General features: G+C 34.4%; 1 protein-coding gene across 1 annotated transcript in view; it reads left to right on the top strand.

Annotated features, from left to right (window-relative positions):
* The window catches only part of LOC132750553 (uncharacterized), a 288,756-nt gene that overhangs the window by 12,700 nt on the left and 260,031 nt on the right, over positions 1 to 16,025 (top strand). The gene's annotated exons all lie outside the window — the stretch shown is intronic.

The following is a 16,025-nucleotide window of genomic DNA, read 5'->3' as shown; positions in this document are numbered from 1 at the left end:
AAGCAATTGCCTCTCCCTGCTTTGACTTGTGGCTCGTCCTGTTTTGGGTTTGTTTTCATGCTGGGTTTCTTTCCGGTTGTACTGTGTTGATTGGGCATGCAGGGTTTGTGTACATTTAACGCCGCCCTTCCTTGCTGATTTTTAACCAGGTTTTCCGAAGGAAAAAACTGGTTATTAGATTGAGGTATGTCGGCGGGCGGATTTTGGGCGATCGGGCGTAAACAATTTCTTCTGTGCGCAACTCCTCCTACATTTCTCAACGGATTTTGACCAAACTTTCACAGAAGCTTTGTCATCAAGTGCCCTGGCGCATATTGTCGGGGTTTTGCCATTGGATTTTATTTGACCTAATTATGGCCCTTTGTTTTTTTTCTTATATAGAATATATAGTGAACAATTTCTTCTGTGCGCAACTTCTCCTACATTTCTCAACGGATTTTGACCAAACTTTCACAGAAGCTTTGTCATTAAGTGCTCTGGCACATATTGTCCGGGTTTTGCGATTTGATAATATTTGACCTAATTATGGCCCTTTGTTTTTTTTTCTTATATAGAATATAATTATAGTGAACAATTTCTTCTGTGCGCAACTCCTCCTACATTTCTCAACAGATTTTGACCAAACTTTCACAGAAGCTTTGTCATCAAGTGCCCTGGCACTTGTTGTCGGGGTTTTGCGATTGGATAATATTTGACCTAATTATGGCCCTTTGTTTTCTTTCCTTATATAGAATATAAAGTGAACAATTTCTTCTGTGCGCAACTCCTCCTACATTTCTCATCGGATTTTGACCAAACTTTCTCAGAAGCTTTGTTATCAAGTGCCCTGGCACATATTGACGGGGTTTTGTGATTGGATAATATTTGACCTTATTATGGCCCTTTGTTTTTTTTCCTTATACAGAATATATAGTGAACAATTTCTACCGTGCGCAACTTCTCCTACATTTCTCAACGGATTTTGATCAAACTTTCACAGAAGCTTTGTTATCAAGTGCCCTGGCGCATATTGTCGGGGTTTTGTGATTGGATAATATTTGACCTTATTATGGCGCCCTTTGTTTTTTTTCCTTATACAGAATTATCAATATATAGTGAACAAATTCTTCTGTGCTGAACTAGTTCTACATTTCTCAACAGATTTTGTTAAAACTTTCACAGAAGCTTTGTTATCAAGTGCCCTGGCGCATAATGTAGAGGTTTTGTGATTGGATAATTTTTGACCTAATTATGGCCCTTTGTTTTTTTCCTTATACAGAATATATTTGTTCCTTATACAGAATATATAGTGAACACTTCTTCTGTGGCAATTCCTCCTACATTATTCATGTTTTACATTGCACATGGTTTCATTGTTTATTGCTTGTATTTGTATTTTATATCTACAATAGAGATAATTGGAAACCTGGTTTCGTGGCATTGCCACGTTTCTTGTGTATTTCATATCTTCCGAAAAAAATCCTGCTTCGTGTGGAAATTCTGCATGCAAAATGGTCCCTTTGACTATTATAAGCAGACAATGTGCTGTGTGCAACATGCATGGCGGCACCATCAGAGTCATGATCAAAGGTTAATAAAATCCTGCTTGTAACTTTGTCAATACATAATATATTGTGCAAATAGTCATCACACTATGTGGTGTATGTAAAACCATGTCAGCAAGTTTATTTGGCATATAACGCTGTCTCCCTTATTGATCTTGTTTTTCACATTTTAATAGATGGCTTGTAAGAGATGTTGCACTTTGTCGTTATCCTCATATACTGACTCAATCAACCCGAGTCTGAAATTGTGTTGATTTATGCTTCCGAGGGATCACACTTATCTAAATTTTTGCCAAAATATTTTGCTTTTGTCTACACATCAGTTAAATGGTGTGTTATGTGCAAAACCAAAATATGGAACTTAATGTCAATCAAGAGTGAAATTGTGTTTGTCTATTGTCCTTTCTGGTTTATTTATTTTTCATTCCTTGATGTGTTATCAATATATTTGGCAGCTGTCTCCACCAGGTACGTAGCGTCTGTATCGCGCAACACCCAGGTCATGGTGTTTTTTTTTTGGTCAAATTTGTAGGGATGTCCGTGTTCTATGGACCCATTTCCATTTAAAATATAAATGACCTTGAATATTTAAGAAAAGTCACATTATTTTATAATGTTAGAATGCAGGTTCAGCTTTACTGAGTATGTGAAAAAAACAAGAGCAATGTAGTTGAAAATATTTGCAAAATGTTCCATTTACAAGCTACTTACTGATCTGATTTATTCCACTCATGTTTATAAAGGTTTATTTTTAAATCGAAATTAATATAAAACTTAATTAAAAATACATTTCAGCGTTTAATGAAGGTCTAGTATGGGGAAAGACAGGTATTCCGGACTGTCTCGCAGAAGTTCGTAAATTTGGTTACGTTACGTTAAACACAAGTGGGGTTATGCAATTTGATAATTGTGTAATTAGAGAAGTACCGTTCCACAGTACCATGACAATTGAAGACGGAACAACATTTACAACTACACTTTATAAACAATACCATATCAAATCGTGTGATGTGAACATTCCATTTTGTAAACAAGGAGACTCTGGAGCTCTAGTGTTTATGGAGGATAATACTGGAGATGAAACAACTCTAAGATGCATTGGTATGCTTGTTGCAGTTATGCCAGGTAACTCAGGTTGTGTAACCCCAATAAATGCTATATTTGATGAACTGAAGGTAAAACAATTTAAACCGTTCACAACACATTCAACAACCCATGGACTACTATTTGAACAAATTAGTGGAATGTTAAAAACACAATTTGATGGAGTCAATAAACGGTTAGGAAAATTGGAACAACGAATGTCTCGCATCGAAGCTAATACAACAAAAAATATGATAAACAAGATCAACAAGGAAAGGCGGCGCCCAACGAACGCAACCCCCACACGACCCAGCAACAAGAACCAACGGCAAGGAGCCCAGGCGGACCCCAAACATAAAAAGGACAGGGCAACGACACGCTAATCACCAAACGATAAATAACCCGCAACCGACAAGGAATTCAAAGAAAACAACAACAGGCCCACAAAGGGGAAGGGGACAGGAGACCGGGGGAAGGGGGGAGGGGGGGGCAATCAAAGAAATAAAAACTAGAGGCAATGGGGAAGATACTTACCGTAGACGAGAAAACAACAAGGGACACAAGCAAAAGTGTCACCAAAACAGTATGAAACAACATAGACATACATCTGAGGAACACAGTGGGGCGCCGCCTTGGAACGGTCAGCAGCATAATTATGACTGCTGGGGAGTTTAAACCGGTTAATGGTGCACCAAACCTCGCTCTTAGCCCCACCAAGACTTACTAAACGTTTGCCAGAGAAACATGTAAATTAACTTTTAAAACGTATAATCTAAATGTTTGTGAACATTTTCTGTACTATGGAAGTAAACTTCTTTTTAATATATTTAACAAAATATTTCAATTACAACTATAATATTTAGCAAAATCTTTCAATTATAACTATATTCAAGATTAAGTACAATATGAATCATGCCTTTATTGAGTCGTTGAAGTAAAGCATGATATTAGCCATTTCTTTTACAGTTAAAACTTTCATATCCGATCAACCCTTTACCAAATTCATCTTTGTTTTGTAGTATTTTCAATTGTCAAAATTTATCTCTCTATCTCTTTATCAAATGTTTATCAAAAAACTAAAGCTGTGTAGTCCAAAGTAAAATTAGTCACTAAGTCCGTGCTTTGAATTGTACCCTGTCCTGTTTTGGTTGGTGACCTGTTTGACTCCTTGCTGGTAGTCCCGAGTTGCTGGATTTTGAAGGGGTTTCGTTCATTGAATGCCGCCCCTTTTTAATGATCCTTTTTTCCCTATTTCTTGTTAACGGAGTTTTGAGCTTGTTTGAACATCAGCAAATGTTTCTATGAATTTATTTGGCCACGACATATTTCATTATATACAGCAAATACTTTTTCAATGTTTAGTTATTATTTATTGTTATTGAGATTTCTATTTGTTGTCATAGGATATTTTTTCACCAAACTTCGTAGGAGCGACCTGGTGTACAGGAACATAAATACATATTTGGAGCCAGTATTGCGCATAAGTGTCATATGAAACACAATATAACATAAAATTGAAAAAAAATAACATTTTTACGAAGCCCAGAAACGCCACCTTGGTCAAGAACTGGCAGTCTGCTTCAAATGTTATGTTTAATGTAGCCTGTAACACCACACTTTGGGGTCAAACGCACTTTGGGGTTCGACCCCATAATGCATTACGTACTTTGGGGTTCGACCCAAAATTGCGTTAACAGGTACATACGCATTGTTTACATCAGACAAACGACCGCACTTTGGGGTCATAAAAATTCAATCAATAAAAATGAATTTTCATTATGTTTTGAACTATTTATTGTAGTCAACGGTAAATAAATATCAAGGTATTTAATAGACTCAAAATATGTGCAAAATATGTGCTATGTGTTATGGTAAAAGCAATAGGGATTTTAAATGACCTTGATCATTAAGTGAAGAACTTTCATCAAATAAAGATTTGTATCAATTAATAAGCTCAAAATATATTTTATCACATTTTCTATTTATTTTAAAAGAATGTTCATCTTTCATTAACTCCATTACTTTTAGCTAATTTCATTTCTCCCGTTTTTTTATTTATACATTTTATAGACAAAGGTATAAATCCGTGGAAATCTTAATAAGAAATTTCAGTAAAAACATGTGCCTGATAATATGTTGAAAGGGCCATTTATTAAGCTTATCAAAAAGTAATTTTTAAGAACTCTGACAAGGTTTTGATTCGGCATTAAGTAGTAGTATGTACAGGCAGTACTCAAACATATAATAAACTATTTTAAGTAGTCACACATTAAGAGCGAAACTTCAAAATAATGTAAAGTTCTCACTGCGAGATTGCAAAGATAACCTTGTAATGGCCCATTATGCTTTTATTTGTAATTCTTAAAAGCTTTTTAATGTTGGTGTAATCCTATAGTATCCAAAAAGTACTCATTGGCCAATAAACTGAACCATCTTTTTCATCTGTTGCCCTTTAGCAATGAGTATAGTTACAGTGAATTAGTACTTTAGTTGGAAGTACAATATTACATTGTTTAGTTTACATTTTGCTACTTTTATGACAAATTATTTCACATTTAGAATGTAGCTACTTTTTTCAGGTAACAAGAATCTTACATTTCACTGATACCATTATTTAAACATTGTACAATTCATGTTTGGCCTATCTAAAGAAGTAAGTAAGATTTCCCATTAAAGAAGCCTCTGGCGAACGGATGTTAGTGAGCTTACAAAAAACTTAAGTTGGTTGATAAGCTTAATAATGTATTTTTAAAAATCACTATTTATAGCCCGATCTAGAAACTTGATATTTCACCAGAACATTGCACTAGAGTATATATACATGTATATAGTTTGGAATGGAAAAATATTAACTATTTTATTTCATCCCTATCATATTTAAAATAGAGCTTAATATGACACCAAATGTTATCATGTAAATGACTGACAGAACAAGATATTTTTCGCAGCATCTTCTAATTTTAGGAATACCTTCATAATTTATGTACTAGAGTACTTTGTTATATGGACACAATTTTCAGATATTTCAAGTAATAAAATTAATGAAACTTCTATCACTTTAGCATCAAACAAAGTATCGACCATCATCTTGAACTCTACCTCAAATATTTCAACGCCGCAGATAGGATATATGTCAGTACTCAGTATTTATGCAGAACCTTAGTTGACACTTTCAGAACTCTGGAACCAAAAGTGCGTTTTTATGAAGCATCTTTAAGCACTTCGGGTCAATTTCTCGATGCAATGCATTTGTAACATATAAACGTCTTTTCACGCATTTTCATCCCCTTTTTTGCCAAGTTTTGATCCCAAACACTTGTTTTCATTTGAGAAATGGTGTTAAAAAGTGATCACTTTTTCGGCGCATTCCCCTATCAATAACATGTTGAAACATCAATGGGGGTGCCAGGCGGGGATGTGCCTCCTTCTGTTTGGGGGTTAGAAGGGAATCTCCAAGAAAATTTTGTGAGAGGCTAAATATGGCCCCAGGTCAACCTTAAGGTAACGTGTAACTAACGCTTAAAAACCTTTGACTCGATCTCAATCCATTGAGAAGTTGTAGCACTTTGAAATTTTGATGAAAATATCAACGCAAAATAGTGATTTTTGGCAATTTTAAGATGTTCCCGTGTGGCCATCGTAAAAAATAATTAAATATTGAGTATGTGGTTACAAAGGCTATGGTCAAGTTTACATTTGTGCCAAGTTGGAACATAATTTCTTTTTAATTTAAACCTTTTCTCATTTTAAGAATAAAGATATTTGATACAAGGCTTAAACATTGGATATTCAAATTGTGTTATATCCTAACGGACTTTTGCAATGTTTATTCAACCCATCATCTAGCCACGCATACCCTAGGGATAAATTGATTTTATATGCACTCACTTAGGAAAATGTTGTTAAATCTTCGTTTTGCTCCTGTCATTTATATATAATTATGTGTACCATTGTATAAAAACATCTTCTCAATTATGTGAATATTCATTATTTGACTGATATTCATATACATTATGTAGTTATATGTTTGATTACTTGTTTAAAAAGTAAATTGCATTCACATCTACACTCAATGTGGCTTTGAGTCAAGAACACATTAGATTTCTTTTTGTAAGAAACTTTTATTGAGTGACATCATATTAAGCAATTAGATAGTTTACATTCACTTCTTTTTGTGTTGCCTTCTACGGAGTAGCGGCGACATATAGTGATCACTTCTGCGTCGTCTGTCCGTCTGTCGCAAAACTTGTTTGGACATCTCAAAAACTACTGCTGCAATTTAATCCAATCTTTACAGAATGATCGGTATAAAGTCTTGCTAATCATATCATCAGAATTTCTAATTCAGTAATAATTGTCGGTTAAGGCATTTACATGAATGTTAATTTTCTAAGTTAGCCAGCACTTCTTTTCTGACACTTGTAATGCAATTTGGCTGAAACATTACATGAGTGACTCGTAGGTCAAGTAATTGCTCATATTACCGGTACATTGATTCCGGTTGCATGATTTTTGACTGAGTTATTGTCCTTGAGTAAAAAAGACGTTTTGGCCCGTAAATGATGTTGGTGGTGCCTGCTACACAGTATGAAGTAGCCAAGACTTAGAAGGATTACTTCTTTGTCGTCTGTCTGTCTGTTTGTCTGTCTGTTCATCACAAAACTAATGCAATTTCAGGTAAACTTTACATATTGATTAATACCTCTAACACTTGCGAACATTCAATGAGTTTTCCAATTGAATGATTTTTGGCTGGGCTATGGTTTTTGACTAAAAAAAGAGTTTTGGAAACTTTTGGCATTTTGATATTTTTTTGTGTTTCATGCTAAACAGTAAAATATAGGGAACACTGGTCATTCGTCCCATCAATAGAACTGCTTAATTTTTCTATTATCAAGCGACATAATAGATCACAGGTCGCTCTTGCTTTTTTGTTGGTTTAGTCCTGGCTTTAACTCAATTATGTTAAGCTAACAATTCCTTCAGCGTCATTGCTTGTTGGTAGACTTTAACCAGCTGAGCGATATTTAAAAGATATGTCATGTTCATATTATTTAGATTTACTGTGCAAAATGTTGATATAAACTGATGTTGTTTATAGAAAAGATTATAACTTTTGTCACTTTGTTAATATTTATATATTCATTTTTTCTTTTAATATATGTGTTATGCTTTATATTCCAGATGATTTTTATGCCCCTGCCATATAATTGCTCGGGCATATAGTGTTACCCTGTTCCGTCTTTCCGTCATTCTGTCATTCTGTCATCATCAGTTTCCGTTCATTATCTTAGTAACGGTTGCATGCATTCAACTCAAATTTGACATATGGACATGTCATGAGAAAATACAGGTCAAGTTTGAATTTGGTCATGATTTTTGGCAGAGTTATGCCCCTTTTACTTTGAAAATAATATGAAATTTTCAGTTTTCGTTCATTATCTCCCCAACAGTATTACACATTCAACTCGAACTTGACATATGGATACGTCAAAGGAATGCGCAGGTCAAGTTGAATTTGGTCGTGGTTCAATGATTTTTTGCAGAGTAATGCCCCTTTCGCTATGAAAATAATATGAAATTTTCAATTTTTGTTCATTATCTCCCCAACAGTGTTACATATTCAACTCGAATTTGACATATGGCTATGTCAAAGGAATGCGCAGGTCAAGTTCGAATTTGGTAAAGGTTCGATGATTTTTGGCAGAGTTATGTCCCTTTCACTTTGAAAATTGTATGAAATTTTCAGTTTCCGTTCATATCACCCAAATGGTTGTACACATTCAACTCAAATTTGACATATAGATACATCTTAGGACTAAGCAGTTCAAGTTTGAATTTGGTCGTGGTTCAATGATTTTGGACAAAGTTAACTTTCTAAATTGTTATATTTTAATTTTCAATTTCAGCGCTCATACTTTATGGAAATGTATGTAGCCATTATTTTGGCTACAAATATGCAATATGCAATTTACAAAAGGTTATCACCGGAAAGTTTCAGTGCCTTGAACTTTGTATAAAAATGGTTTGTGATTACATTGAATAGTTAACTTAAAATGAAAATAATAATTTTGCAAAACAAATTTGAAACTAAATATAATAACATCTGAAATCTTGGCTGCATGCGGGGGCATCCGTGGCGTGACGACACATTTTTTAGTTTTAAATATAATTTTATATTCTATCTATTTAATCTTTGTAAAGGTGTGCAATTATGAAACATACTGAAATTATTACAACCAAGATAATGTGTAAGGTTTTGAGTGCATCATAATGTTAAAATAAGCAGATATAACTTTTGCAGTTTTGTCTTTTTAATTTTGCTTATTGAATGTTACGTCCCCTTTTAAGCATGCAAGTAGGTTCCTTTATCTCCTAATAACTGTAATTATGGTATAACCTAAAAATAGACTGTATATTATTTCTTTTACATTTGACTGAGAAAACATTGGATTATGATTTTCATGCTATATTTTTACTTAAAGATGAATGTGTTGACTTTATCTTCTGTCTTGGGGTAACAAGACCACGTGACTTAAAGAAGTACCAGTGTCTATTTCTATGAAATATAATGCTTTCGATCATAAATCTTTGAGCCTAACTTTGTTTAGATAGGTCAAAATTTAAGATATTAGGAAGAAATGCGGGGTTATCTCTCCAACAAGTATATCTATTTTGAATTCACATTTTTATGCTCCCCGAAAAATTTCGGGGGAGCATATAGTCGCTGCCTTGTCCGTCCGTCCGTCCGTCTTTCCGTCCGTCCGTCTGTCTGTCCGCCCGCTTTTCTTGAAACAACAAGAGGTATCAACATGAAACTTTGTAGGTAGATAGATCTTATTGAGTAGGTGTGCAGTGCACAAGAACTTTAACTCTGCCTTGCCTAATGTTTGAATTATTCCCCTTTGTTTATTTTTACTCTTTGAACTTTGTCCGGGACATAACTCTAAAAGTATAAGAGGTATCAACATGAAACTTTGAAGGTAGATAGATCTCATTAAGTATGTGTGTAGTGCACAAAAACCGTAGCTCTGCAATGCCTATTTTTTGAATAATTCCCCTTTGTTTATTTTTACACTTTGAACTTTGTCCAGGACATAACTCTAAAACTATAAGAGGTATCAACATGAAACATCGTAGGTAGGTAGATCTATTAAGTAGGTTTGCAGTGCACAAGAACTGTAACACTGTCTTGCCTACTTTTGGAGTTATTGCCCTTTGTTCATTTTGACACTATGAACTTTGTCCGGGACATTACTCTAAAATTGTAAGAGATATCAACATGAAACTTTGTAGATAGATTGGTCTTATTGGGTAGAAATGCAGTGCTTAAGAATCATTACTCTGCCTTGCCTTATTTTGAAGTTATTGTTCTTTGTTTATTTTTACTTTTTTTACTTTTGTCCGGGACATAACTTTAAAACTATGAGAGATATCAACATGAAACATTGTAGGTAGCTATATATCATTGGATAGAACTGCAATGCTGAAAGAACCTAAACAAAGCCTGGTCTAATTTTGGAGTTATTGCCCTTTGTTCATTTTAACACTTTAATTTTACCCGGGACATAACACTGAAACTATAAGAGATATCATCAGGAAACTTTATAGATAGATAGATCTCATTGAATAGAAGTGCAGTGCAAAAAAACATAGCTCCGCCTTGCCTAATTTTGGAGTTTTTGCCCTTTGTTGATTTTTGTATACTTTCCTGTGTCCAGAACCTTCTCGGGGAGCATCACCCGGTTCAACCGGTTCTTGCTGTGCTGCCTCAGTAGAATTTTTTCTTAGTTTAATGTTGTTTTTATTGCAAACGTTATTATATATCTCGCTTACTAGACTCGCGTATTTTTGCAGTTACCATGACGTCACTTTTGTGGTTGTTACACAACACTTTTGCCATTTTTTTGGTTTGTATATTCTTAATTTTTTAATCTGATATTTGCATGTCTATATATAGTTACACAATATTTGTTGTTTATAAAATGCTTGTAATCTTATCATGAACTCATGGGTAATTAATAATAAATCATAGTTTGACTGTACAGATATAAATGATAGAACACAGGGTGGCCATACCTCGTAATGTGTGACGTAATTTGACTGTTAAACTGATATGTCGAAATGATTCCTGTCAGATGCAAGGTTTTTACTAAACTTAAAAAATACAATCAAACAACCGATATAGAGAGATAGTCGTTTGATATTTGACCCACTGTAAGTAGGAAAATGTTTCCGCTAAGTATATGCAACATTTGGTTACAGTTGATGAAGAAATAAAATATTCACAAATGTTTTCTCCTGAGAATCCAGGAAAATAAACTGAATCTGATATTTTAAAAATGAGATTTTTTTATGTGCCATTTTTTAATGACCACCATAAGAACACATCTATTAAATGACATAACTAGTGTATTTGTTTAGACTGGAATGTAGTTTTATATCAGTGTGTATACATTGTATTATTTTGTTAGATGTGTTTAGAGCCACAATCACCGTGTATATCCAGTAACACGGTGCATATCCATATCGGTACCCTCTTTGCGAAATCTGCTGAAACGGTACCCTCTTTGCGCATGCACAGGCCACTCTCTGCTCAAAACAAACCAACGATGGATAACAATCCAGTAAAATTTAAATATAATAAGGAAAAAAGGTATGACAGGTAGAAAAGATGTGTACCACGGAACAGTAGAATGTTTTATCTATGTGCTGATTTGTCATGTGCCCGTTTTTCATGTACTACAACTTCACAATAAGCTACAAAAAATCAACATGTCTTGCTTTGTCCATCACCTCGACATATTTAACAATGAATTTTTACAGGCTTGTTATCCATCGCTGGTTTGTTTTGAGCAGAGAATGACCTGTGCATGTACAAAGAGGGTACCGTTTCAGCAGATTTCGCAAAGAGGGTACCGATATGGATATGCACCGTGAGTAACGCAGGAATGTGCAAATAACGAAGGAATTGTGCAAATGTAACGCAGAATTGTGCAATTTAGTGGCTAAAACCAGCACCGCGATAAGTAAATGGACCAGTTTTTTTTATTGTACACCAAATTGGAAGCAATGAATTAGCGGATACGGATGCTGAGGCATTAAACTTTAAACCTCATTAAAATTATTTCCATGAAAATGTTTATTTTTCAAGATCATTCGTGAAAATGTCGACCTCATTAGCGTATTGAATGGATATTTAGGTTACTTGATATCTTTAAATACAATAACGTACATATTACTTTATGGTGTTTTTTAATATTCGGTGTACCTGAGACATTTCCCAATCTAGTCGTGTCATATTACACTTTATTTAGCAGATCAAACGTAATTGAGGCCATTTTTACGAGGTAACGCCGAATTCGTGAATGAAGCACTGAATCAACGGCGGTTATCTCATTAAAATAGCTTAATCCTTTTTTACCAGCTTCCTTCAATTGTTTTACGACACTTGGAAGTTGAGCAAATGTTTAAGATATACGGAATTACGGAATATGAAAAAAATAAAGTTTTAAACGTGTTAAATGTACATGTTTATTTGACGAAACACAAAAGTCACCTTCAAAACAGTAAACAAATTGTCTTTCTCACGAATGATCTAAAAAGGTAAACATATTCCTGAAAAAAAAATTGTAATGCTGGTTAAAGAATAATGTCATAGCAGCCGTATGCGCTAATTCATTTCTTTTGATTTAACTTAGAATAAGATAGTTTGGTTTGTTTACTTACTGTGCTCTTCATTTTGGCAATACCGTTGCACAGATTGCACATTCCTGCGTTACTGGATATGCACGGTGCACCATATTCGTGTGGCCTCGATCAGTTACTATGATTCAGCATCAATGAGATAACGAACTTAATGGGTTATTTCGTATGAGAAAGCTATCCAACTAGCAGAGAACTATTGGATGGAGGTTAAAACCATACATATATTACATGTCAAAGGCATTTAGAGCCTTTCACGTCTTACTAGTGACATATCTCTGAATGCACGGATATACATCGTACATCTATCATCACTGGTATTAAAGATAAAAAAGACATTATATGACCCTTAAAGACAATGTTGGTATGGTTTTAACCTCCATCCCACACACACGAACCAAGTTAAATGAAATATGTTAATTTCTTATTTGTAATAAATTAACCTTATAAATATTACAAACATCTTTTACATATTAAATAACATACATATTTTGCAATTTGTAATGTCTTTGCTATGTGAAGTTGTACTTTTTTTCATTATTTCTGTATCATTTAAATAATAAATATATATACCTAGAGAAAAATTTATATTTTGTTTTACATATACATTTGTATTCCCTTTTCTTCAATAACATTCCCCGTATAACTGATTCAGCTTTGTCGGGCAAAACTTACATCTGAAATCATATTCGAAATAATGAATACTTCAATAGAAGTTAATGTTAATCTATCTGATATATTCCATTATGAGTAATTGCTGCATTTATGTAATCTTGGTCACACCATATACTTGTATTTGTCATATAATACAATAATTAGAAGGGTTCTGACGGCCATTCAGACAATTCAAAGAGAAGCAAAGTTTTGACATGTTTTCCCATTCTATGCATGTATTAACTCGTTTGAGCAATTTAAATATTTAACGAATAAGAACCTTTAAAGATTAATTGGTATAGAATTGGGCTTCAATTTACAAGGGGCAGGACGTAAAGTAGTTGCACACTTTAGCGAGAAAAATCGTTGCAAACTTGACAAAATGGCTACCGAATCATGACTGTTTTCAGCACCCGCACATATTTTCTACAGGTTAGGTGTGTATCTTTTTGATTTCTATATATTCTCATTCATTAAAGCAGGGTCTTTCAAATAGAATGGTCTGGAAACGCGCTATGTAAACACTTCTCGTCACAATTTAACATGTCTCGGTATAACTCGGAATAGTTTGCTATATGCAAATTATTTAACTGTTCAAGAAAAGGGCGAAAATTAAATATAAGAGCAAAAATAAAAATTCTAACGACATGTTGTTTTTTAATAAGGCGTCACACTGTCTCAAAATTGGCACAAGATGGACAAGGAATAAGGAAATGTTCAAATTCGGATCTGATCGTAACAACACCATGCCATTCGTGGGGCCATCTTGTGCCATCGTATGACCCCCAGCTAAATTTTTCAGGCTCCGGCAGCAACATCGTGAGCGGTCGCAAAATTTTTAACAGACCAAACAAATGCCGGAAGACATTGCGAAGGTTAATTTTCGTGTTGCATTCGTATGCCAACTTTGGGCTTCGTAAGGCCGTCGTGAAGCCATCTTGTCAAATCGTGTAGTCTTCGAAATTACTTCGTTTGATCATAGGTGCCATCTGGCATTTTTTACCTCAAGAAGACAATACAAATGTACGAAAGAAACAAGAAGATGACCGATTGTCTAAGGAAGCCAACACGACTATGTTAAACCTCTGCAATACCGTCGTGTCGCCATCAAATTTTGATATGTTGACATCGAGATGGGACCACGATGTGGGCGAAGAAAGCATTTGAGTGGATCACACGTTGGATATGCATCATGGTAGACATATATTTAAACGCTAGACTCTGACCATCTTTCTTATCTGTCCGTCCCGCACATCTCTTACAGATACTTGAAAAGCTTTCATTATTTGCAATTAATTAACAATAAGTTTCACTTTATTTCCTGTAGAATGACATATTCTTATGATGAGTCAACAAAGAAATAGAATGCAGCAGCATTGTTACTTTTGATACAATTAAGAAAACATGATGAGCAACTCTGACAGGCCCACCTTTGGTGGCATGATAAAGTTCTATTAAATTTAAAATAAAATTTAGTTGTGCACCCAATACTATCAGCAACTGAAATTTGCCGCGGTTGGCCGCAGGTTTTATACCACCCGTAGGTCACATGTCGCCTTCGTGGCCATGTACAAACGCATCGTACTCAAAATAAGACGTCGTGCACCTATCGCATGTCCTGCGGGTAAACTAAAAAAATCTTTCAGGTGACTTCTTGTGTGGATCGGATCGTAATCTTCGGTAGGAATCGTGTGTGGATCGTAAACGATCGCGTTACATTCTGTAGGAATCGTACTTGCTTTGGTTGTGGATTGGCTGTCGACAGAAAATAATGTTTTTAAAGACATATTGCTTGAAAAACAACGATTGCTTTTAGAATATTTGCCAATAAACGACGTCATGAAAATGCACCAAATTAAACATCAAATATTTGTAAATATCATCGTGAAATATTATAAACTTTTTACATGATACGATTAATAAAATAATTTCTCTGTAAAATTAATTGCTATTTTGACATTGAACAATGCATACATTAAAAAAAGCTTATGAATTTCGGAGGTATTTTCAAATATGACCGGAGATTTTAACCTTGACACCGGGAACGAAAAATTCCTTATTTCATTGCATATCTATTAAATTGTTACATTTGAAAGTAAACAACTGCTAATGTAATTTAGCAAGCATTAGTTCTAAGTATTATGTTTTTGATCGAATTAACAAAACATTAACTTTTCTTTGATTTTTGAATGGTGATGTACTATACCATGTCACGTGACGGTCGGTAGATAACCTAATTAATTGATTCAGCCGGAACATCTTTTTTCGTTAATTTGGTTCGACTCCAGAGCGTGATTAAAGCAATGTTCAGACACACTCGGTTTTGGGTTTCATCTCCCTAGCTTCTGATTTCACGAAGTATTTGAAAATATAAACTGGTCTTGTCCATATTTCACGATTTGACAACTGACAATTCTGGACGGATTTGCTACTCATTTATTCACATCTGTAACTTTTAAGGTTTCAATTATGTTTTTGTCAATACTGGGTAAATGTGTTGATTTGCCTGTTACAAATAAAGTTTTTATACAGAACAATATCTTATTCATGCGACTTTCAGTTGCTTTAGTTCTTCAAGCATTTCTGCTTGCGAACTTATGCGCCAATACTGCTGCTTAAAATTGCAAGGATAGAACTATCTTTGGATTAAATTATTATTGTTAAATAATAGAAAAGAATTGTCTACATAAATTAAAAACTTCACACCATATCAGTGGATTGATTACAGTTTTTAACTATTGTCCTTTGTTAATTTACAGCGAGCGAGAGTATTTGAGATGTCAACTTTAAATTTCATAGGTATCCCTTTCGAAATTCTATTTTATTAATTGTATTCTCGTTTAGGGAACATGCACTTTTTAACGTGGGTGATAATATGCCGCTTTTCATGGAAGGGCGCTAACGTGTCACAATGAAGGTTCCATGATAACCGCCATATGAAAACATCTACAGATGTTAAAAAGGTCATGTTAAATGTTGAATTCTGTTTCAGCCAGTGCCAGGAGGCGTGGACGGTAGCTTGCAGTTACCACTATCGTC

The sequence above is a fragment of the Ruditapes philippinarum genome, unplaced genomic scaffold (genome assembly GCF_026571515.1).
Source record: "Ruditapes philippinarum isolate M1 unplaced genomic scaffold, ASM2657151v2 ctg1398_1_1_1_1, whole genome shotgun sequence".
Classification (NCBI taxonomy): domain Eukaryota; kingdom Metazoa; phylum Mollusca; class Bivalvia; order Venerida; family Veneridae; genus Ruditapes; species Ruditapes philippinarum.
This window is presented reverse-complemented; position numbering and strand designations above follow the sequence as displayed.